The sequence below is a fragment of the Ambystoma mexicanum genome, chromosome 2q (genome assembly GCF_040938575.1).
Source record: "Ambystoma mexicanum isolate Mex_15411 chromosome 2q, UKY_AmexF1_1, whole genome shotgun sequence".
NCBI lineage: Eukaryota > Metazoa > Chordata > Amphibia > Caudata > Ambystomatidae > Ambystoma > Ambystoma mexicanum.
Genome location: NC_090924.1, coordinates 125,528,350 through 125,547,985, shown reverse-complemented (window position 1 = coordinate 125,547,985; position 19,636 = coordinate 125,528,350). Strand labels below are relative to the sequence as shown.

At 47.4% G+C, this 19,636-nt stretch overlaps 20 non-coding genes across 20 annotated transcripts; all 20 read right to left on the bottom strand.

Moving 5' to 3' along the window:
* Positions 1-180: 180 nt before the first annotated feature.
* Positions 181-253, bottom strand: TRNAV-CAC (transfer RNA valine (anticodon CAC)). The gene has a single exon. It is a non-coding gene; the product is annotated as a tRNA-Val (tRNA).
* A 1,788-nt stretch (positions 254-2,041) lies between these two features.
* TRNAV-CAC (transfer RNA valine (anticodon CAC)) lies at positions 2,042-2,114 on the bottom strand. The gene has a single exon. It is a non-coding gene; the product is annotated as a tRNA-Val (tRNA).
* A 419-nt stretch (positions 2,115-2,533) lies between these two features.
* TRNAP-UGG (transfer RNA proline (anticodon UGG)) lies at positions 2,534-2,605 on the bottom strand. The gene has a single exon. It is a non-coding gene; the product is annotated as a tRNA-Pro (tRNA).
* A 1,333-nt stretch (positions 2,606-3,938) lies between these two features.
* On the bottom strand, positions 3,939-4,011 carry TRNAV-CAC (transfer RNA valine (anticodon CAC)). Its single transcript has one exon. It is a non-coding gene; the product is annotated as a tRNA-Val (tRNA).
* A 420-nt stretch (positions 4,012-4,431) lies between these two features.
* TRNAP-UGG (transfer RNA proline (anticodon UGG)) lies at positions 4,432-4,503 on the bottom strand. Its single transcript has one exon. It is a non-coding gene; the product is annotated as a tRNA-Pro (tRNA).
* Positions 4,504-5,817: 1,314 nt separating this feature from the next.
* TRNAV-CAC (transfer RNA valine (anticodon CAC)) lies at positions 5,818-5,890 on the bottom strand. The gene has a single exon. It is a non-coding gene; the product is annotated as a tRNA-Val (tRNA).
* A 419-nt stretch (positions 5,891-6,309) lies between these two features.
* TRNAP-UGG (transfer RNA proline (anticodon UGG)) lies at positions 6,310-6,381 on the bottom strand. The gene has a single exon. It is a non-coding gene; the product is annotated as a tRNA-Pro (tRNA).
* A 1,318-nt stretch (positions 6,382-7,699) lies between these two features.
* Positions 7,700-7,772, bottom strand: TRNAV-CAC (transfer RNA valine (anticodon CAC)). Its single transcript has one exon. It is a non-coding gene; the product is annotated as a tRNA-Val (tRNA).
* A 1,774-nt stretch (positions 7,773-9,546) lies between these two features.
* TRNAV-CAC (transfer RNA valine (anticodon CAC)) lies at positions 9,547-9,619 on the bottom strand. The gene has a single exon. It is a non-coding gene; the product is annotated as a tRNA-Val (tRNA).
* Positions 9,620-10,038: 419 nt separating this feature from the next.
* TRNAP-UGG (transfer RNA proline (anticodon UGG)) lies at positions 10,039-10,110 on the bottom strand. The gene has a single exon. It is a non-coding gene; the product is annotated as a tRNA-Pro (tRNA).
* Positions 10,111-11,439: 1,329 nt separating this feature from the next.
* Positions 11,440-11,512, bottom strand: TRNAV-CAC (transfer RNA valine (anticodon CAC)). Its single transcript has one exon. It is a non-coding gene; the product is annotated as a tRNA-Val (tRNA).
* Positions 11,513-11,932: 420 nt separating this feature from the next.
* TRNAP-UGG (transfer RNA proline (anticodon UGG)) lies at positions 11,933-12,004 on the bottom strand. Its single transcript has one exon. It is a non-coding gene; the product is annotated as a tRNA-Pro (tRNA).
* A 1,314-nt stretch (positions 12,005-13,318) lies between these two features.
* TRNAV-CAC (transfer RNA valine (anticodon CAC)) lies at positions 13,319-13,391 on the bottom strand. Its single transcript has one exon. It is a non-coding gene; the product is annotated as a tRNA-Val (tRNA).
* Positions 13,392-13,810: 419 nt separating this feature from the next.
* On the bottom strand, positions 13,811-13,882 carry TRNAP-UGG (transfer RNA proline (anticodon UGG)). Its single transcript has one exon. It is a non-coding gene; the product is annotated as a tRNA-Pro (tRNA).
* A 1,329-nt stretch (positions 13,883-15,211) lies between these two features.
* Positions 15,212-15,284, bottom strand: TRNAV-CAC (transfer RNA valine (anticodon CAC)). The gene has a single exon. It is a non-coding gene; the product is annotated as a tRNA-Val (tRNA).
* A 420-nt stretch (positions 15,285-15,704) lies between these two features.
* On the bottom strand, positions 15,705-15,776 carry TRNAP-UGG (transfer RNA proline (anticodon UGG)). The gene has a single exon. It is a non-coding gene; the product is annotated as a tRNA-Pro (tRNA).
* A 1,315-nt stretch (positions 15,777-17,091) lies between these two features.
* TRNAV-CAC (transfer RNA valine (anticodon CAC)) lies at positions 17,092-17,164 on the bottom strand. Its single transcript has one exon. It is a non-coding gene; the product is annotated as a tRNA-Val (tRNA).
* Positions 17,165-17,584: 420 nt separating this feature from the next.
* TRNAP-UGG (transfer RNA proline (anticodon UGG)) lies at positions 17,585-17,656 on the bottom strand. Its single transcript has one exon. It is a non-coding gene; the product is annotated as a tRNA-Pro (tRNA).
* A 1,318-nt stretch (positions 17,657-18,974) lies between these two features.
* On the bottom strand, positions 18,975-19,047 carry TRNAV-CAC (transfer RNA valine (anticodon CAC)). Its single transcript has one exon. It is a non-coding gene; the product is annotated as a tRNA-Val (tRNA).
* A 420-nt stretch (positions 19,048-19,467) lies between these two features.
* On the bottom strand, positions 19,468-19,539 carry TRNAP-UGG (transfer RNA proline (anticodon UGG)). Its single transcript has one exon. It is a non-coding gene; the product is annotated as a tRNA-Pro (tRNA).
* Positions 19,540-19,636: the final 97 nt, after the last annotated feature.

The following is a 19,636-nucleotide window of genomic DNA, read 5'->3' as shown; positions in this document are numbered from 1 at the left end:
ATGCATTTTTTTATTGGCCCCATATACAGAATACATGTGAGGATGCTTGCCTTCCCAGTGTATTTCTCAAGCTCTTGAGAGCATATGCTATTTCCATGGGAACGCAAATAAGTTCATACTTTACATTTGTGTGTGACAAAAGGGGAAAAAAACTATTTTGTGTAAAATGCCAGCAGAGAGTGTTTCTGCCCGGTCTCGAACCGGGGACCTTTCACGTGTGAGGCGAACGTGATAACCACTACACTACAGAAACAGCTGCTTGCTCACCTTTGTAGGGACTGGGAGAACAGGTGCAAAGGGCAGTGCAAGTGGACCTGCTTAAAGACTAATCAAATGCCTTGCGCCTGAAGCTCACACAATCCAGCCTAAAACATACGTCCTATCAAGCATGCGCACATATACAAGTATGCCAGCTGAGGGCCTATGCAGCGTACAGAGGGAAGGACATATTTCCACTTTGAGATCGGACGGCCAAAACTCACAAGCAAATCAAGGAATGTTACTGAGAGCTAACAGAGAACACAAAGTGCTTGTCGCAAGGACATGGCACGCAAAGAGGTTCAGGAAGTGAATTGTTCATCGACTACTGCTTACCGAGAAAACCAGAGAGTCTGTCCAATGAAAATAACATTGAAAAAACAAAAAAAAGGAGCTCAAGTTAACCACCTTGATTGGGCTCGTCCGGGATTTGAACCCGGGACCATACCCCTAGACCAACGAGCCACGGTCCTTTGAGCATTTGACGGAATTGTCCTCAGCGTTTGCACCCCCCTTAGGATTCGAGGCCAAGAATGCCTATTCCTGAAGTTTGTTCCTGCCGCTGAAAGCCTTGTCGGTGTATGAGCCAAATGAATGCCCCAGTCGGCACGCTCTGACTGTCTTCACAGGTCTCCTCCTCATCCCGAAGGTTGGTGGCCCATTGACATCAGGGTGGAAGGTGCTTGCGATACACTGTTCCTTCCTTCCTTCCTTCCTTCCTTCCTTTATTCCTCTTATGCTGTTTATGTAATAAGAGGGGACGATACACAGAAGAGAGAAAGTGGCCCAACACACTAGACTAGCAGTCTTCTGATCAATCTGCAGCTGGCAAGGTGGGGGAGAGCCTTTATTTTGCACCTGCTGGGATCTGCATTGGCAGAAGCTCTGAGGGCTGGGCCTTTCCTTTTGCCTGTAAAAACAAAAAGCAGCCCTCCTCCCTCCAGCCCTGAGAGCATGGGCGTGACACTGGAAAAAGCAGCATCTCCCCTTTGGTAAAGATGACCATTGCACAGCTGCTCACTCAGAGCTCGATCGTGCTCGATCAGCGAGATATATTTAGGTCACCAGCAAAGTCTGTTCTCTTTTCTTGCGTAGGGTGAGCATTCACAGAGCCCAGCTTCGTTGACAAGAGTGCAAAAGGTGTATACTAAAAGCTTTCTGCTTTACTTGAGCGCCATGGCCGTTATTATATTTTGGCTGCTCCAAGCAATCTCTGTCCAGCCGATGCAAATTTCCAGCTCAAATTTTCCCAGCACTCAAAAAGTCCCTCCTCCCGCCAGCTCTGCTTTCAGGAAGTTCAGCAGAAGCAGTCCAACTTCTGTTCCCACTTCAGAGGAAAAGCTTTCTCGGGCCAGAGAAAGCCAGGGAATCACTGTACCGGCAAGTGCATTTCTTACAACTGGTAATCCCTCAGAACACAGAAATGAAGAAGCTGTATATGAAAATGTATTATTTCTTTGGTACACTAACCTATGTAACTAATATGGACCATTTCAGAGGACGGAGCGGACCCAACTGTGATCCCAGAGACCCAAATACCCAGCAGTAGGGAAAATAAATCCTCTCTGTGCTCTGCAACATTACATACACAAAATGCAAGCGCGTGCATTTTTTTATTGGCCCCATATACAGAATACATGTGAGGATGCTTGCCTTCCCAGTGTATTTCTCAAGCTCTTGAGAGCATATGCTATTTCCATGAGAACGCAAATAAGTTCATACTTTACATTTGTGTGTGACAAAAGGGGAAAAAAACTATTTTGTGTAAAATGCCAGCAGAGAGTGTTTCTGCCCGGTCTCGAACCGGGGACCTTTCGCGTGTGAGGCGAACGTGATAACCACTACACTACAGAAACAGCTGCTTGCTCACCTTTGTAGGGACTGGGAGAACAGGTGCAAAGGGCAGTGCAAGTGGACCTGCTTAAAGACTAATCAAATGCCTTGCGCCTGAAGCTCACACAATCCAGCCTAAAACATACGTCCTATCAAGCATGCGCACATATACAAGTATGCCAGCTGAGGGCCTATGCAGCGTACAGAGGGAAGGACATATTTCCACTTTGAGATCGGACGGCCAAAACTCACAAGCAAATCAAGGAATGTTACTGAGAGCTAACAGAGAACACAAAGTGCTTGTCGCAAGGACATGGCACGCAAAGAGGTTCAGGAAGTGAATTGTTCATCGACTACTGCTTACCGAGAAAACCAGAGAGTCTGTCCAATGAAAATAACATTGAAAAAACAAAAAAAGGAGCTCAAGTTAACCACCTTGATTGGGCTCGTCCGGGATTTGAACCCGGGACCTCTCGCACCCAAAGCGAGAATCATACCCCTAGACCAACGAGCCACGGTCCTTTGAGCATTTGACGGAATTGTCCTCAGCGTTTGCACCCCCCTTAGGATTCGAGGCCAAGAATGCCTATTCCTGAAGTTTGTTCCTGCCGCTGAAAGCCTTGTCGGTGTATGAGCCAAATGAATGCCCCAGTCGGCACGCTCTGACTGTCTTCACAGGTCTCCTCCTCATCCCGAAGGTTGGTGGCCCATTGACATCAGGGTGGAAGGTGCTTGCGATACACTGTTCCTTCCTTCCTTCCTTCCTTCCTTCCTTCCTTTATTCCTCTTATGCTGTTTATGTAATAAGAGGGGACGATACACAGAAGAGAGAAAGTGGCCCAACACACTAGACTAGCAGTCTTCTGATCAATCTGCAGCTGGCAAGGTGGGGGAGAGCCTTTATTTTGCACCTGCTGGGATCTGCATTGGCAGAAGCTCTGAGGGCTGGGCCTTTCCTTTTGCCTGTAAAAACAAAAAGCAGCCCTCCTCCCTCCAGCCCTGAGAGCATGGGCGTGACACTGGAAAAAGCAGCATCTCCCCTTTGGTAAAGATGACCATTGCACAGCTGCTCACTCAGAGCTCGATCGTGCTCGATCAGGCTCGATCAGGCGAGATATATTTAGGTCACCAGCAAAGTCTGTTCTCTTTTCTTGCGTAGGGTGAGCATTCACAGAGCCCAGCTTCGTTGACAAGAGTGCAAAAGGTGTATACTAAAAGCTTTCTGCTTTACTTGAGCGCCATGGCCGTTATTATATTTTGGCTGCTCCAAGCAATCTCTGTCCAGCCGATGCAAATTTCCAGCTCAAATTTTCCCAGCACTCAAAAAGTCCCTCCTCCCGCCAGCTCTGCTTTCAGGAAGTTCAGCAGAAGCAGTCCAACTTCTGTTCCCACTTCAGAGGAAAAGCTTTCTCGGGCCAGAGAAAGCCAGGGAATCACTGTACCGGCAAGTGCATTTCTTACAACTGGTAATCCCTCAGAACACAGAAATGAAGAAGCTGTATATGAAAATGTATTATTTCTTTGGTACACTAACCTATGTAACTAATATGGACCATTTCAGAGGACGGAGCGGACCCAACTGTGATCCCAGAGACCCAAATACCCAGCAGTAGGGAAAATAAATCCTCTCTGTGCTCTGCAACATTACATACACAAAATGCAAGCGCGTGCATTTTTTTATTGGCCCCATATACAGAATACATGTGAGGATGCTTGCCTTCCCAGTGTATTTCTCAAGCTCTTGAGAGCATATGCTATTTCCATGGGAACGCAAATAAGTTCATACTTTACATTTGTGTGTGACAAAAGGGGAAAAAAACTATTTTGTGTAAAATGCCAGCAGAGAGTGTTTCTGCCCGGTCTCGAACCGGGGACCTTTCGCGTGTGAGGCGAACGTGATAACCACTACACTACAGAAACAGCTGCTTGCTCACCTTTGTAGGGACTGGGAGAACAGGTGCAAAGGGCAGTGCAAGTGGACCTGCTTAAAGACTAATCAAATGCCTTGCGCCTGAAGCTCACACAATCCAGCCTAAAACATACGTCCTATCAAGCATGCGCACATATACAAGTATGCCAGCTGAGGGCCTATGCAGCGTACAGAGGGAAGGACATATTTCCACTTTGAGATCGGACGGCCAAAACTCACAAGCAAATCAAGGAATGTTACTGAGAGCTAACAGAGAACACAAAGTGCTTGTCGCAAGGACATGGCACGCAAAGAGGTTCAGGAAGTGAATTGTTCATCGACTACTGCTTACCGAGAAAACCAGAGAGTCTGTCCAATGAAAATAACATTGAAAAAACAAAAAAAAGGAGCTCAAGTTAACCACCTTGATTGGGCTCGTCCGGGATTTGAACCCGGGACCTCTCGCACCCAAAGCGAGAATCATACCCCTAGACCAACGAGCCACGGTCTTTTGAGCATTTGACGGAATTGTCCTCAGCGTTTGCACCCCCCTTAGGATTCGAGGCCAAGAATGCCTATTCCTGAAGTTTGTTCCTGCCGCTGAAAGCCTTGTCGGTGTATGAGCCAAATGAATGCCCCAGTCGGCACGCTCTGACTGTCTTCACAGGTCTCCTCCTCATCCCGAAGGTTGGTGGCCCATTGACATCAGGGTGGAAGGTGCTTGCGATACACTGTTCCTTCCTTCCTTCCTTCCTTCCTTTATTCCTCTTATGCTGTTTATGTAATAAGAGGGGACGATACACAGAAGAGAGAAAGTGGCCCAACACACTAGACTAGCAGTCTTCTGATCAATCTGCAGCTGGCAAGGTGGGGGAGAGCCTTTATTTTGCACCTGCTGGGATCTGCATTGGCAGAAGCTCTGAGGGCTGGGCCTTTCCTTTTGCCTGTAAAAACAAAAAGCAGCCCTCCTCCCTCCAGCCCTGAGAGCATGGGCGTGACACTGGAAAAAGCAGCATCTCCCCTTTGGTAAAGATGACCATTGCACAGCTGCTCACTCAGAGCTCGATCGTGCTCGATCAGCGAGATATATTTAGGTCACCAGCAAAGTTTGTTCTCTTTTCTTGCGTAGGGTGAGCATTCACAGAGCCCAGCTTCGTTGACAAGAGTGCAAAAGGTGTATACTAAAAGCTTTCTGCTTTACTTGAGCGCCATGGCCGTTATTATATTTTGGCTGCTCCAAGCAATCTCTGTCCAGCCGATGCAAATTTCCAGCTCAAATTTTCCCAGCACTCAAAAAGTCCCTCCTCCCGCCAGCTCTGCTTTCAGGAAGTTCAGCAGAAGCAGTCCAACTTCTGTTCCCACTTCAGAGGAAAAGCTTTCTCGGGCCAGAGAAAGCCAGGGAATCACTGTACCGGCAAGTGCATTTCTTACAACTGGTAATCCCTCAGAACACAGAAATGAAGAAGCTGTATATGAAAATGTATTATTTCTTTGGTACACTAACCTATGTAACTAATATGGACCATTTCAGAGGATGGAGCGGACCCAACTGTGATCCCAGAGACCCAAATACCCAGCAGTAGGGAAAATAAATCCTCTCTGTGCTCTGCAACATTACATACACAAAATGCAAGCGCGTGCATTTTTTTATTGGCCCCATATACAGAATACATGTGAGGATGCTTGCCTTCCCAGTGTATTTCTCAAGCTCTTGAGAGCATATGCTATTTCCATGAGAACGCAAATAAGTTCATACTTTACATTTGTGTGTGACAAAAGGGGAAAAAAACTATTTTGTGTAAAATGCCAGCAGAGAGTGTTTCTGCCCGGTCTCGAACCGGGGACCTTTCGCGTGTGAGGCGAACGTGATAACCACTACACTACAGAAACAGCTGCTTGCTCACCTTTGTAGGGACTGGGAGAACAGGTGCAAAGGGCAGTGCAAGTGGACCTGCTTAAAGACTAATCAAATGCCTTGCGCCTGAAGCTCACACAATCCAGCCTAAAACATACGTCCTATCAAGCATGCGCACATATACAAGTATGCCAGCTGAGGGCCTATGCAGCGTACAGAGGGAAGGACATATTTCCACTTTGAGATCGGACGGCCAAAACTCACAAGCAAATCAAGGAATGTTACTGAGAGCTAACAGAGAACACAAAGTGCTTGTCGCAAGGACATGGCACGCAAAGAGGTTCAGGAAGTGAATTGTTCATCGACTACTGCTTACCGAGAAAACCAGAGAGTCTGTCCAATGAAAATAACATTGAAAAAACAAAAAAAGGAGCTCAAGTTAACCACCTTGATTGGGCTCGTCCGGGATTTGAACCCGGGACCTCTCGCACCCAAAGCGAGAATCATACCCCTAGACCAACGAGCCACGGTCCTTTGAGCATTTGACGGAATTGTCCTCAGCGTTTGCACCCCCCTTAGGATTCGAGGCCAAGAATGCCTATTCCTGAAGTTTGTTCCTGCCGCTGAAAGCCTTGTCGGTGTATGAGCCAAATGAATGCCCCAGTCGGCACGCTCTGACTGTCTTCACAGGTCTCCTCCTCATCCCGAAGGTTGGTGGCCCATTGACATCAGGGTGGAAGGTGCTTGCGATACACTGTTCCTTCCTTCCTTCCTTCCTTCCTTCCTTTATTCCTCTTATGCTGTTTATGTAATAAGAGGGGACGATACACAGAAGAGAGAAAGTGGCCCAACACACTAGACTAGCAGTCTTCTGATCAATCTGCAGCTGGCAAGGTGGGGGAGAGCCTTTATTTTGCACCTGCTGGGATCTGCATTGGCAGAAGCTCTGAGGGCTGGGCCTTTCCTTTTGCCTGTAAAAACAAAAAGCAGCCCTCCTCCCTCCAGCCCTGAGAGCATGGGCGTGACACTGGAAAAAGCAGCATCTCCCCTTTGGTAAAGATGACCATTGCACAGCTGCTCACTCAGAGCTCGATCGTGCTCGATCAGCGAGATATATTTAGGTCACCAGCAAAGTCTGTTCTCTTTTCTTGCGTAGGGTGAGCATTCACAGAGCCCAGCTTCGTTGACAAGAGTGCAAAAGGTGTATACTAAAAGCTTTCTGCTTTACTTGAGCGCCATGGCCGTTATTATATTTTGGCTGCTCCAAGCAATCTCTGTCCAGCCGATGCAAATTTCCAGCTCAAATTTTCCCAGCACTCAAAAAGTCCCTCCTCCCGCCAGCTCTGCTTTCAGGAAGTTCAGCAGAAGCAGTCCAACTTCTGTTCCCACTTCAGAGGAAAAGCTTTCTCGGGCCAGAGAAAGCCAGGGAATCACTGTACCGGCAAGTGCATTTCTTACAACTGGTAATCCCTCAGAACACAGAAATGAAGAAGCTGTATATGAAAATGTATTATTTCTTTGGTACACTAACCTATGTAACTAATATGGACCATTTCAGAGGACGGAGCGGACCCAACTGTGATCCCAGAGACCCAAATACCCAGCAGTAGGGAAAATAAATCCTCTCTGTGCTCTGCAACATTACATACACAAAATGCAAGCGCGTGCATTTTTTTATTGGCCCCATATACAGAATACATGTGAGGATGCTTGCCTTCCCAGTGTATTTCTCAAGCTCTTGAGAGCATATGCTATTTCCATGAGAACGCAAATAAGTTCATACTTTACATTTGTGTGTGACAAAAGGGGAAAAAAACTATTTTGTGTAAAATGCCAGCAGAGAGTGTTTCTGCCCGGTCTCGAACCGGGGACCTTTCGCGTGTGAGGCGAACGTGATAACCACTACACTACAGAAACAGCTGCTTGCTCACCTTTGTAGGGACTGGGAGAACAGGTGCAAAGGGCAGTGCAAGTGGACCTGCTTAAAGACTAATCAAATGCCTTGCGCCTGAAGCTCACACAATCCAGCCTAAAACATACGTCCTATCAAGCATGCGCACATATACAAGTATGCCAGCTGAGGGCCTATGCAGCGTACAGAGGGAAGGACATATTTCCACTTTGAGATCGGACGGCCAAAACTCACAAGCAAATCAAGGAATGTTACTGAGAGCTAACAGAGAACACAAAGTGCTTGTCGCAAGGACATGGCACGCAAAGAGGTTCAGGAAGTGAATTGTTCATCGACTACTGCTTACCGAGAAAACCAGAGAGTCTGTCCAATGAAAATAACATTGAAAAAACAAAAAAAAGGAGCTCAAGTTAACCACCTTGATTGGGCTCGTCCGGGATTTGAACCCGGGACCTCCAACGAGCCACGGTCCTTTGAGCATTTGACGGAATTGTCCTCAGCGTTTGCACCCCCCTTAGGATTCGAGGCCAAGAATGCCTATTCCTGAAGTTTGTTCCTGCCGCTGAAAGCCTTGTCGGTGTATGAGCCAAATGAATGCCCCAGTCGGCACGCTCTGACTGTCTTCACAGGTCTCCTCCTCATCCCGAAGGTTGGTGGCCCATTGACATCAGGGTGGAAGGTGCTTGCGATACACTGTTCCTTCCTTCCTTCCTTCCTTCCTTTATTCCTCTTATGCTGTTTATGTAATAAGAGGGGACGATACACAGAAGAGAGAAAGTGGCCCAACACACTAGACTAGCAGTCTTCTGATCAATCTGCAGCTGGCAAGGTGGGGGAGAGCCTTTATTTTGCACCTGCTGGGATCTGCATTGGCAGAAGCTCTGAGGGCTGGGCCTTTCCTTTTGCCTGTAAAAACAAAAAGCAGCCCTCCTCCCTCCAGCCCTGAGAGCATGGGCGTGACACTGGAAAAAGCAGCATCTCCCCTTTGGTAAAGATGACCATTGCACAGCTGCTCACTCAGAGCTCGATCGTGCTCGATCAGCGAGATATATTTAGGTCACCAGCAAAGTCTGTTCTCTTTTCTTGCGTAGGGTGAGCATTCACAGAGCCCAGCTTCGTTGACAAGAGTGCAAAAGGTGTATACTAAAAGCTTTCTGCTTTACTTGAGCGCCATGGCCGTTATTATATTTTGGCTGCTCCAAGCAATCTCTGTCCAGCCGATGCAAATTTCCAGCTCAAATTTTCCCAGCACTCAAAAAGTCCCTCCTCCCGCCAGCTCTGCTTTCAGGAAGTTCAGCAGAAGCAGTCCAACTTCTGTTCCCACTTCAGAGGAAAAGCTTTCTCGGGCCAGAGAAAGCCAGGGAATCACTGTACCGGCAAGTGCATTTCTTACAACTGGTAATCCCTCAGAACACAGAAATGAAGAAGCTGTATATGAAAATGTATTATTTCTTTGGTACACTAACCTATGTAACTAATATGGACCATTTCAGAGGACGGAGCGGACCCAACTGTGATCCCAGAGACCCAAATACCCAGCAGTAGGGAAAATAAATCCTCTCTGTGCTCTGCAACATTACATACACAAAATGCAAGCGCGTGCATTTTTTTATTGGCCCCATATACAGAATACATGTGAGGATGCTTGCCTTCCCAGTGTATTTCTCAAGCTCTTGAGAGCATATGCTATTTCCATGAGAACGCAAATAAGTTCATACTTTACATTTGTGTGTGACAAAAGGGGAAAAAAACTATTTTGTGTAAAATGCCAGCAGAGAGTGTTTCTGCCCGGTCTCGAACCGGGGACCTTTCGCGTGTGAGGCGAACGTGATAACCACTACACTACAGAAACAGCTGCTTGCTCACCTTTGTAGGGACTGGGAGAACAGGTGCAAAGGGCAGTGCAAGTGGACCTGCTTAAAGACTAATCAAATGCCTTGCGCCTGAAGCTCACACAATCCAGCCTAAAACATACGTCCTATCAAGCATGCGCACATATACAAGTATGCCAGCTGAGGGCCTATGCAGCGTACAGAGGGAAGGACATATTTCCACTTTGAGATCGGACGGCCAAAACTCACAAGCAAATCAAGGAATGTTACTGAGAGCTAACAGAGAACACAAAGTGCTTGTCGCAAGGACATGGCACGCAAAGAGGTTCAGGAAGTGAATTGTTCATCGACTACTGCTTACCGAGAAAACCAGAGAGTCTGTCCAATGAAAATAACATTGAAAAAACAAAAAAAGGAGCTCAAGTTAACCACCTTGATTGGGCTCGTCCGGGATTTGAACCCGGGACCTCTCGCACCCAAAGCGAGAATCATACCCCTAGACCAACGAGCCACGGTCCTTTGAGCATTTGACGGAATTGTCCTCAGCGTTTGCACCCCCCTTAGGATTCGAGGCCAAGAATGCCTATTCCTGAAGTTTGTTCCTGCCGCTGAAAGCCTTGTCGGTGTATGAGCCAAATGAATGCCCCAGTCGGCACGCTCTGACTGTCTTCACAGGTCTCCTCCTCATCCCGAAGGTTGGTGGCCCATTGACATCAGGGTGGAAGGTGCTTGCGATACACTGTTCCTTCCTTCCTTCCTTCCTTCCTTCCTTTATTCCTCTTATGCTGTTTATGTAATAAGAGGGGACGATACACAGAAGAGAGAAAGTGGCCCAACACACTAGACTAGCAGTCTTCTGATCAATCTGCAGCTGGCAAGGTGGGGGAGAGCCTTTATTTTGCACCTGCTGGGATCTGCATTGGCAGAAGCTCTGAGGGCTGGGCCTTTCCTTTTGCCTGTAAAAACAAAAAGCAGCCCTCCTCCCTCCAGCCCTGAGAGCATGGGCGTGACACTGGAAAAAGCAGCATCTCCCCTTTGGTAAAGATGACCATTGCACAGCTGCTCACTCAGAGCTCGATCGTGCTCGATCAGGCTCGATCAGGCGAGATATATTTAGGTCACCAGCAAAGTCTGTTCTCTTTTCTTGCGTAGGGTGAGCATTCACAGAGCCCAGCTTCGTTGACAAGAGTGCAAAAGGTGTATACTAAAAGCTTTCTGCTTTACTTGAGCGCCATGGCCGTTATTATATTTTGGCTGCTCCAAGCAATCTCTGTCCAGCCGATGCAAATTTCCAGCTCAAATTTTCCCAGCACTCAAAAAGTCCCTCCTCCCGCCAGCTCTGCTTTCAGGAAGTTCAGCAGAAGCAGTCCAACTTCTGTTCCCACTTCAGAGGAAAAGCTTTCTCGGGCCAGAGAAAGCCAGGGAATCACTGTACCGGCAAGTGCATTTCTTACAACTGGTAATCCCTCAGAACACAGAAATGAAGAAGCTGTATATGAAAATGTATTATTTCTTTGGTACACTAACCTATGTAACTAATATGGACCATTTCAGAGGACGGAGCGGACCCAACTGTGATCCCAGAGACCCAAATACCCAGCAGTAGGGAAAATAAATCCTCTCTGTGCTCTGCAACATTACATACACAAAATGCAAGCGCGTGCATTTTTTTATTGGCCCCATATACAGAATACATGTGAGGATGCTTGCCTTCCCAGTGTATTTCTCAAGCTCTTGAGAGCATATGCTATTTCCATGGGAACGCAAATAAGTTCATACTTTACATTTGTGTGTGACAAAAGGGGAAAAAAACTATTTTGTGTAAAATGCCAGCAGAGAGTGTTTCTGCCCGGTCTCGAACCGGGGACCTTTCGCGTGTGAGGCGAACGTGATAACCACTACACTACAGAAACAGCTGCTTGCTCACCTTTGTAGGGACTGGGAGAACAGGTGCAAAGGGCAGTGCAAGTGGACCTGCTTAAAGACTAATCAAATGCCTTGCGCCTGAAGCTCACACAATCCAGCCTAAAACATACGTCCTATCAAGCATGCGCACATATACAAGTATGCCAGCTGAGGGCCTATGCAGCGTACAGAGGGAAGGACATATTTCCACTTTGAGATCGGACGGCCAAAACTCACAAGCAAATCAAGGAATGTTACTGAGAGCTAACAGAGAACACAAAGTGCTTGTCGCAAGGACATGGCACGCAAAGAGGTTCAGGAAGTGAATTGTTCATCGACTACTGCTTACCGAGAAAACCAGAGAGTCTGTCCAATGAAAATAACATTGAAAAAACAAAAAAAAGGAGCTCAAGTTAACCACCTTGATTGGGCTCGTCCGGGATTTGAACCCGGGACCTCTCGCACCCAAAGCGAGAATCATACCCCTAGACCAACGAGCCACGGTCTTTTGAGCATTTGACGGAATTGTCCTCAGCGTTTGCACCCCCCTTAGGATTCGAGGCCAAGAATGCCTATTCCTGAAGTTTGTTCCTGCCGCTGAAAGCCTTGTCGGTGTATGAGCCAAATGAATGCCCCAGTCGGCACGCTCTGACTGTCTTCACAGGTCTCCTCCTCATCCCGAAGGTTGGTGGCCCATTGACATCAGGGTGGAAGGTGCTTGCGATACACTGTTCCTTCCTTCCTTCCTTCCTTCCTTTATTCCTCTTATGCTGTTTATGTAATAAGAGGGGACGATACACAGAAGAGAGAAAGTGGCCCAACACACTAGACTAGCAGTCTTCTGATCAATCTGCAGCTGGCAAGGTGGGGGAGAGCCTTTATTTTGCACCTGCTGGGATCTGCATTGGCAGAAGCTCTGAGGGCTGGGCCTTTCCTTTTGCCTGTAAAAACAAAAAGCAGCCCTCCTCCCTCCAGCCCTGAGAGCATGGGCGTGACACTGGAAAAAGCAGCATCTCCCCTTTGGTAAAGATGACCATTGCACAGCTGCTCACTCAGAGCTCGATCGTGCTCGATCAGCGAGATATATTTAGGTCACCAGCAAAGTTTGTTCTCTTTTCTTGCGTAGGGTGAGCATTCACAGAGCCCAGCTTCGTTGACAAGAGTGCAAAAGGTGTATACTAAAAGCTTTCTGCTTTACTTGAGCGCCATGGCCGTTATTATATTTTGGCTGCTCCAAGCAATCTCTGTCCAGCCGATGCAAATTTCCAGCTCAAATTTTCCCAGCACTCAAAAAGTCCCTCCTCCCGCCAGCTCTGCTTTCAGGAAGTTCAGCAGAAGCAGTCCAACTTCTGTTCCCACTTCAGAGGAAAAGCTTTCTCGGGCCAGAGAAAGCCAGGGAATCACTGTACCGGCAAGTGCATTTCTTACAACTGGTAATCCCTCAGAACACAGAAATGAAGAAGCTGTATATGAAAATGTATTATTTCTTTGGTACACTAACCTATGTAACTAATATGGACCATTTCAGAGGACGGAGCGGACCCAACTGTGATCCCAGAGACCCAAATACCCAGCAGTAGGGAAAATAAATCCTCTCTGTGCTCTGCAACATTACATACACAAAATGCAAGCGCGTGCATTTTTTTATTGGCCCCATATACAGAATACATGTGAGGATGCTTGCCTTCCCAGTGTATTTCTCAAGCTCTTGAGAGCATATGCTATTTCCATGAGAACGCAAATAAGTTCATACTTTACATTTGTGTGTGACAAAAGGGGAAAAAAACTATTTTGTGTAAAATGCCAGCAGAGAGTGTTTCTGCCCGGTCTCGAACCGGGGACCTTTCGCGTGTGAGGCGAACGTGATAACCACTACACTACAGAAACAGCTGCTTGCTCACCTTTGTAGGGACTGGGAGAACAGGTGCAAAGGGCAGTGCAAGTGGACCTGCTTAAAGACTAATCAAATGCCTTGCGCCTGAAGCTCACACAATCCAGCCTAAAACATACGTTTTATCAAGCATGCGCACATATACAAGTATGCCAGCTGAGGGCCTATGCAGCGTACAGAGGGAAGGACATATTTCCACTTTGAGATCGGACGGCCAAAACTCACAAGCAAATCAAGGAATGTTACTGAGAGCTAACAGAGAACACAAAGTGCTTGTCGCAAGGACATGGCACGCAAAGAGGTTCAGGAAGTGAATTGTTCATCGACTACTGCTTACCGAGAAAACCAGAGAGTCTGTCCAATGAAAATAACATTGAAAAAACAAAAAAAGGAGCTCAAGTTAACCACCTTGATTGGGCTCGTCCGGGATTTGAACCCGGGACCTCTCGCACCCAAAGCGAGAATCATACCCCTAGACCAACGAGCCACGGTCCTTTGAGCATTTGACGGAATTGTCCTCAGCGTTTGCACCCCCCTTAGGATTCGAGGCCAAGAATGCCTATTCCTGAAGTTTGTTCCTGCCGCTGAAAGCCTTGTCGGTGTATGAGCCAAATGAATGCCCCAGTCGGCACGCTCTGACTGTCTTCACAGGTCTCCTCCTCATCCCGAAGGTTGGTGGCCCATTGACATCAGGGTGGAAGGTGCTTGCGATACACTGTTCCTTCCTTCCTTCCTTCCTTCCTTCCTTTATTCCTCTTATGCTGTTTATGTAATAAGAGGGGACGATACACAGAAGAGAGAAAGTGGCCCAACACACTAGACTAGCAGTCTTCTGATCAATCTGCAGCTGGCAAGGTGGGGGAGAGCCTTTATTTTGCACCTGCTGGGATCTGCATTGGCAGAAGCTCTGAGGGCTGGGCCTTTCCTTTTGCCTGTAAAAACAAAAAGCAGCCCTCCTCCCTCCAGCCCTGAGAGCATGGGCGTGACACTGGAAAAAGCAGCATCTCCCCTTTGGTAAAGATGACCATTGCACAGCTGCTCACTCAGAGCTCGATCGTGCTCGATCAGGCTCGATCAGGCGAGATATATTTAGGTCACCAGCAAAGTCTGTTCTCTTTTCTTGCGTAGGGTGAGCATTCACAGAGCCCAGCTTCGTTGACAAGAGTGCAAAAGGTGTATACTAAAAGCTTTCTGCTTTACTTGAGCGCCATGGCCGTTATTATATTTTGGCTGCTCCAAGCAATCTCTGTCCAGCCGATGCAAATTTCCAGCTCAAATTTTCCCAGCACTCAAAAAGTCCCTCCTCCCGCCAGCTCTGCTTTCAGGAAGTTCAGCAGAAGCAGTCCAACTTCTGTTCCCACTTCAGAGGAAAAGCTTTCTCGGGCCAGAGAAAGCCAGGGAATCACTGTACCGGCAAGTGCATTTCTTACAACTGGTAATCCCTCAGAACACAGAAATGAAGAAGCTGTATATGAAAATGTATTATTTCTTTGGTACACTAACCTATGTAACTAATATGGACCATTTCAGAGGACGGAGCGGACCCAACTGTGATCCCAGAGACCCAAATACCCAGCAGTAGGGAAAATAAATCCTCTCTGTGCTCTGCAACATTACATACACAAAATGCAAGCGCGTGCATTTTTTTATTGGCCCCATATACAGAATACATGTGAGGATGCTTGCCTTCCCAGTGTATTTCTCAAGCTCTTGAGAGCATATGCTATTTCCATGGGAACGCAAATAAGTTCATACTTTACATTTGTGTGTGACAAAAGGGGAAAAAAACTATTTTGTGTAAAATGCCAGCAGAGAGTGTTTCTGCCCGGTCTCGAACCGGGGACCTTTCGCGTGTGAGGCGAACGTGATAACCACTACACTACAGAAACAGCTGCTTGCTCACCTTTGTAGGGACTGGGAGAACAGGTGCAAAGGGCAGTGCAAGTGGACCTGCTTAAAGACTAATCAAATGCCTTGCGCCTGAAGCTCACACAATCCAGCCTAAAACATACGTCCTATCAAGCATGCGCACATATACAAGTATGCCAGCTGAGGGCCTATGCAGCGTACAGAGGGAAGGACATATTTCCACTTTGAGATCGGACGGCCAAAACTCACAAGCAAATCAAGGAATGTTACTGAGAGCTAACAGAGAACACAAAGTGCTTGTCGCAAGGACATGGCACGCAAAGAGGTTCAGGAAGTGAATTGTTCATCGACTACTGCTTACCGAGAAAACCAGAGAGTCTGTCCAATGAAAATAACATTGAAAAAACAAAAAAAAGGAGCTCAAGTTAACCACCTTGATTGGGCTCGTCCGGGATTTGAACCCGGGACCTCTCGCACCCAAAGCGAGAATCATACCCCTAGACCAACGAGCCACGGTCTTTTGAGCATTTGACGGAATTGTCCTCAGCGTTTGCACCCCCCTTAGGATTCGAGGCCAAGAATGCCTATTCCTGAAGTTTGTTCCTGCCGCTGAAAGCCTTGTCGGTGTATGAGCCAAATGAATGCCCCAGTCGGCACGCTCTGACTGTCTTCACAGGTCTCCTCCTCATCCCGAAGGTTGGTGGCCCATTGACATCAGGGTGAAAGGTGCTTGCGATACACTGTTCCTTCCTTCCTTCCTTCCTTCCTTTATTCCTCTTATGCTGTTTATGTAATAAGAGGGGACGATACACAGAAGAGAGAAAGTGGCCCAACACACTAGACTAGCAGTCTTCTGATCAATCTGCAGCTGGCAAGGTGGGGGAGAGCCTTTATTTTGCACCTGCTGGGATCTGCATTGGCAGAAGCTCTGAGGGCTGGGCCTTTCCTTTTGCCTGTAAAAACAAAAAGCAGCCCTCCTCCCTCCAGCCCTGAGAGCATGGGCGTGACACTGGAAAAAGCAGCATCTCCCCTTTGGTAAAGATGACCATTGCACAGCTGCTCACTCAGAGCTCGATCGTGCTCGATCAGGCGAGATATATTTAGGTCACCAGCAAAGTCTGTTCTCTTTTCTTGCGTAGGGTGAGCATTCACAGAGCCCAGCTTCGTTGACAAGAGTGCAAAAGGTGTATACTAAAAGCTTTCTGCTTTACTTGAGCGCCATGGCCGTTATTATATTTTGGCTGCTCCAAGCAATCTCTGTCCAGCCGATGCAAATTTCCAGCTCAAATTTTCCCAGCACTCAAAAAGTCCCTCCTCCCGCCAGCTCTGCTTTCAGGAAGTTCAGCAGAAGCAGTCCAACTTCTGTTCCCACTTCAGAGGAAAAGCTTTCTCGGGCCAGAGAAAGCCAGGGAATCACTGTACCGGCAAGTGCATTTCTTACAACTGGTAATCCCTCAGAACACAGAAATGAAGAAGCTGTATATGAAAATGTATTATTTCTTTGGTACACTAACCTATGTAACTAATATGGACCATTTCAGAGGACGGAGCGGACCCAACTGTGATCCCAGAGACCCAAATACCCAGCAGTAGGGAAAATAAATCCTCTCTGTGCTCTGCAACATTACATACACAAAATGCAAGCGCGTGCATTTTTTTATTGGCCCCATATACAGAATACATGTGAGGATGCTTGCCTTCCCAGTGTATTTCTCAAGCTCTTGAGAGCATATGCTATTTCCATGGGAACGCAAATAAGTTCATACTTTACATTTGTGTGTGACAAAAGGGGAAAAAAACTATTTTGTGTAAAATGCCAGCAGAGAGTGTTTCTGCCCGGTCTCGAACCGGGGACCTTTCGCGTGTGAGGCGAACGTGATAACCACTACACTACAGAAACAGCTGCTTGCTCACCTTTGTAGGGACTGGGAGAACAGGTGCAAAGGGCAGTGCAAGTGGACCTGCTTAAAGACTAATCAAATGCCTTGCGCCTGAAGCTCACACAATCCAGCCTAAAACATACGTCCTATCAAGCATGCGCACATATACAAGTATGCCAGCTGAGGGCCTATGCAGCGTACAGAGGGAAGGACATATTTCCACTTTGAGATCGGACGGCCAAAACTCACAAGCAAATCAAGGAATGTTACTGAGAGCTAACAGAGAACACAAAGTGCTTGTCGCAAGGACATGGCACGCAAAGAGGTTCAGGAAGTGAATTGTTCATCGACTACTGCTTACCGAGAAAACCAGAGAGTCTGTCCAATGAAAATAACATTGAAAAAACAAAAAAAAGGAGCTCAAGTTAACCACCTTGATTGGGCTCGTCCGGGATTTGAACCCGGGACCTCTCGCACCCAAAGCGAGAATCATACCCCTAGACCAACGAGCCACGGTCTTTTGAGCATTTGACGGAATTGTCCTCAGCGTTTGCACCCCCCTTAGGATTCGAGGCCAAGAATGCCTATTCCTGAAGTTTGTTCCTGCCGCTGAAAGCCTTGTCGGTGTATGAGCCAAATGAATGCCCCAGTCGGCACGCTCTGACTGTCTTCACAGGTCTCCTCCTCATCCCGAAGGTTGGTGGCCCATTGACATCAGGGTGGAAGGTGCTTGCGATACACTGTTCCTTCCTTCCTTCCTTCCTTCCTTCCTTTATTCCTCTTATGCTGTTTATGTAATAAGAGGGGACGATACACAGAAGAGAGAAAGTGGCCCAACACACTAGACTAGCAGTCTTCTGATCAATCTGCAGCTGGCAAGGTGGGGGAGAGCCTTTATTTTGCACCTGCTGGGATCTGCATTGGCAGAAGCTCTGAGGGCTGGGCCTTTCCTTTTGCCTGTAAAAACAAAAAGCAGCCCTCCTCCCTCCAGCCCTGAGAGCATGGGCGTGACACTGGAAAAAGCAGCATCTCCCCTTTGGTAAAGATGACCATTGCACAGCTGCTCACTCAGAGCTCGATCGTGCTCGATCAGCGAGATATATTTAGGTCACCAGCAAAGTTTGTTCTCTTTTCTTGCGTAGGGTGAGCATTCACAGAGCCCAGCTTCGTTGACAAGAGTGCAAAAGGTGTATACTAAAAGCTTTCTGCTTTACTTGAGCGCCATGGCCGTTATTATATTTTGGCTGCTCCAAGCAATCTCTGTCCAGCCGATGCAAATTTCCAGCTCAAATTTTCCCAGCACTCAAAAAGTCCCTCCTCCCGCCAGCTCTGCTTTCAGGAAGTTCAGCAGAAGCAGTCCAACTTCTGTTCCCACTTCAGAGGAAAAGCTTTCTCGGGCCAGAGAAAGCCAGGGAATCACTGTACCGGCAAGTGCATTTCTTACAACTGGTAATCCCTCAGAACACAGAAATGAAGAAGCTGTATATGAAAATGTATTATTTCTTTGGTACACTAACCTATGTAACTAATATGGACCATTTCAGAGGATGGAGCGGACCCAACTGTGATCCCAGAGACCCAAATACCCAGCAGTAGGGAAAATAAATCCTCTCTGTGCTCTGCAACATTACATACACAAAATGCAAGCGCGTGCATTTTTTTATTGGCCCCATATACAGAATACATGTGAGGATGCTTGCCTTCCCAGTGTATTTCTCAAGCTCTTGAGAGCATATGCTATTTCCATGGGAACGCAAATAAGTTCATACTTTACATTTGTGTGTGACAAAAGGGGAAAAAAACTATTTTGTGTAAAATGCCAGCAGAGAGTGTTTCTGCCCGGTCTCGAACCGGGGACCTTTCGCGTGTGAGGCGAACGTGATAACCACTACACTACAGAAACAGCTGCTTGCTCACCTTTGTAGGGACTGGGAGAACAGGTGCAAAGGGCAGTGCAAGTGGACCTGCTTAAAGACTAATCAAATGCCTTGCGCCTGAAGCTCACACAATCCAGCCTAAAACATACGTCCTATCAAGCATGCGCACATATACAAGTATGCCAGCTGAGGGCCTATGCAGCGTACAGAGGGAAGGACATATTTCCACTTTGAGATCGGACGGCCAAAACTCACAAGCAAATCAAGGAATGTTACTGAGAGCTAACAGAGAACACAAAGTGCTTGTCGCAAGGACATGGCACGCAAAGAGGTTCAGGAAGTGAATTGTTCATCGACTACTGCTTACCGAGAAAACCAGAGAGTCTGTCCAATGAAAATAACATTGAAAAAACAAAAAAAAGGAGCTCAAGTTAACCACCTTGATTGGGCTCGTCCGGGATTTGAACCCGGGACCTCTCGCACCCAAAGCGAGAATCATACCCCTAGACCAACGAGCCACGGTCTTTTGAGCATTTGACGGAATTGTCCTCAGCGTTTGCACCCCCCTTAGGATTCGAGGCCAAGAATGCCTATTCCTGAAGTTTGTTCCTGCCG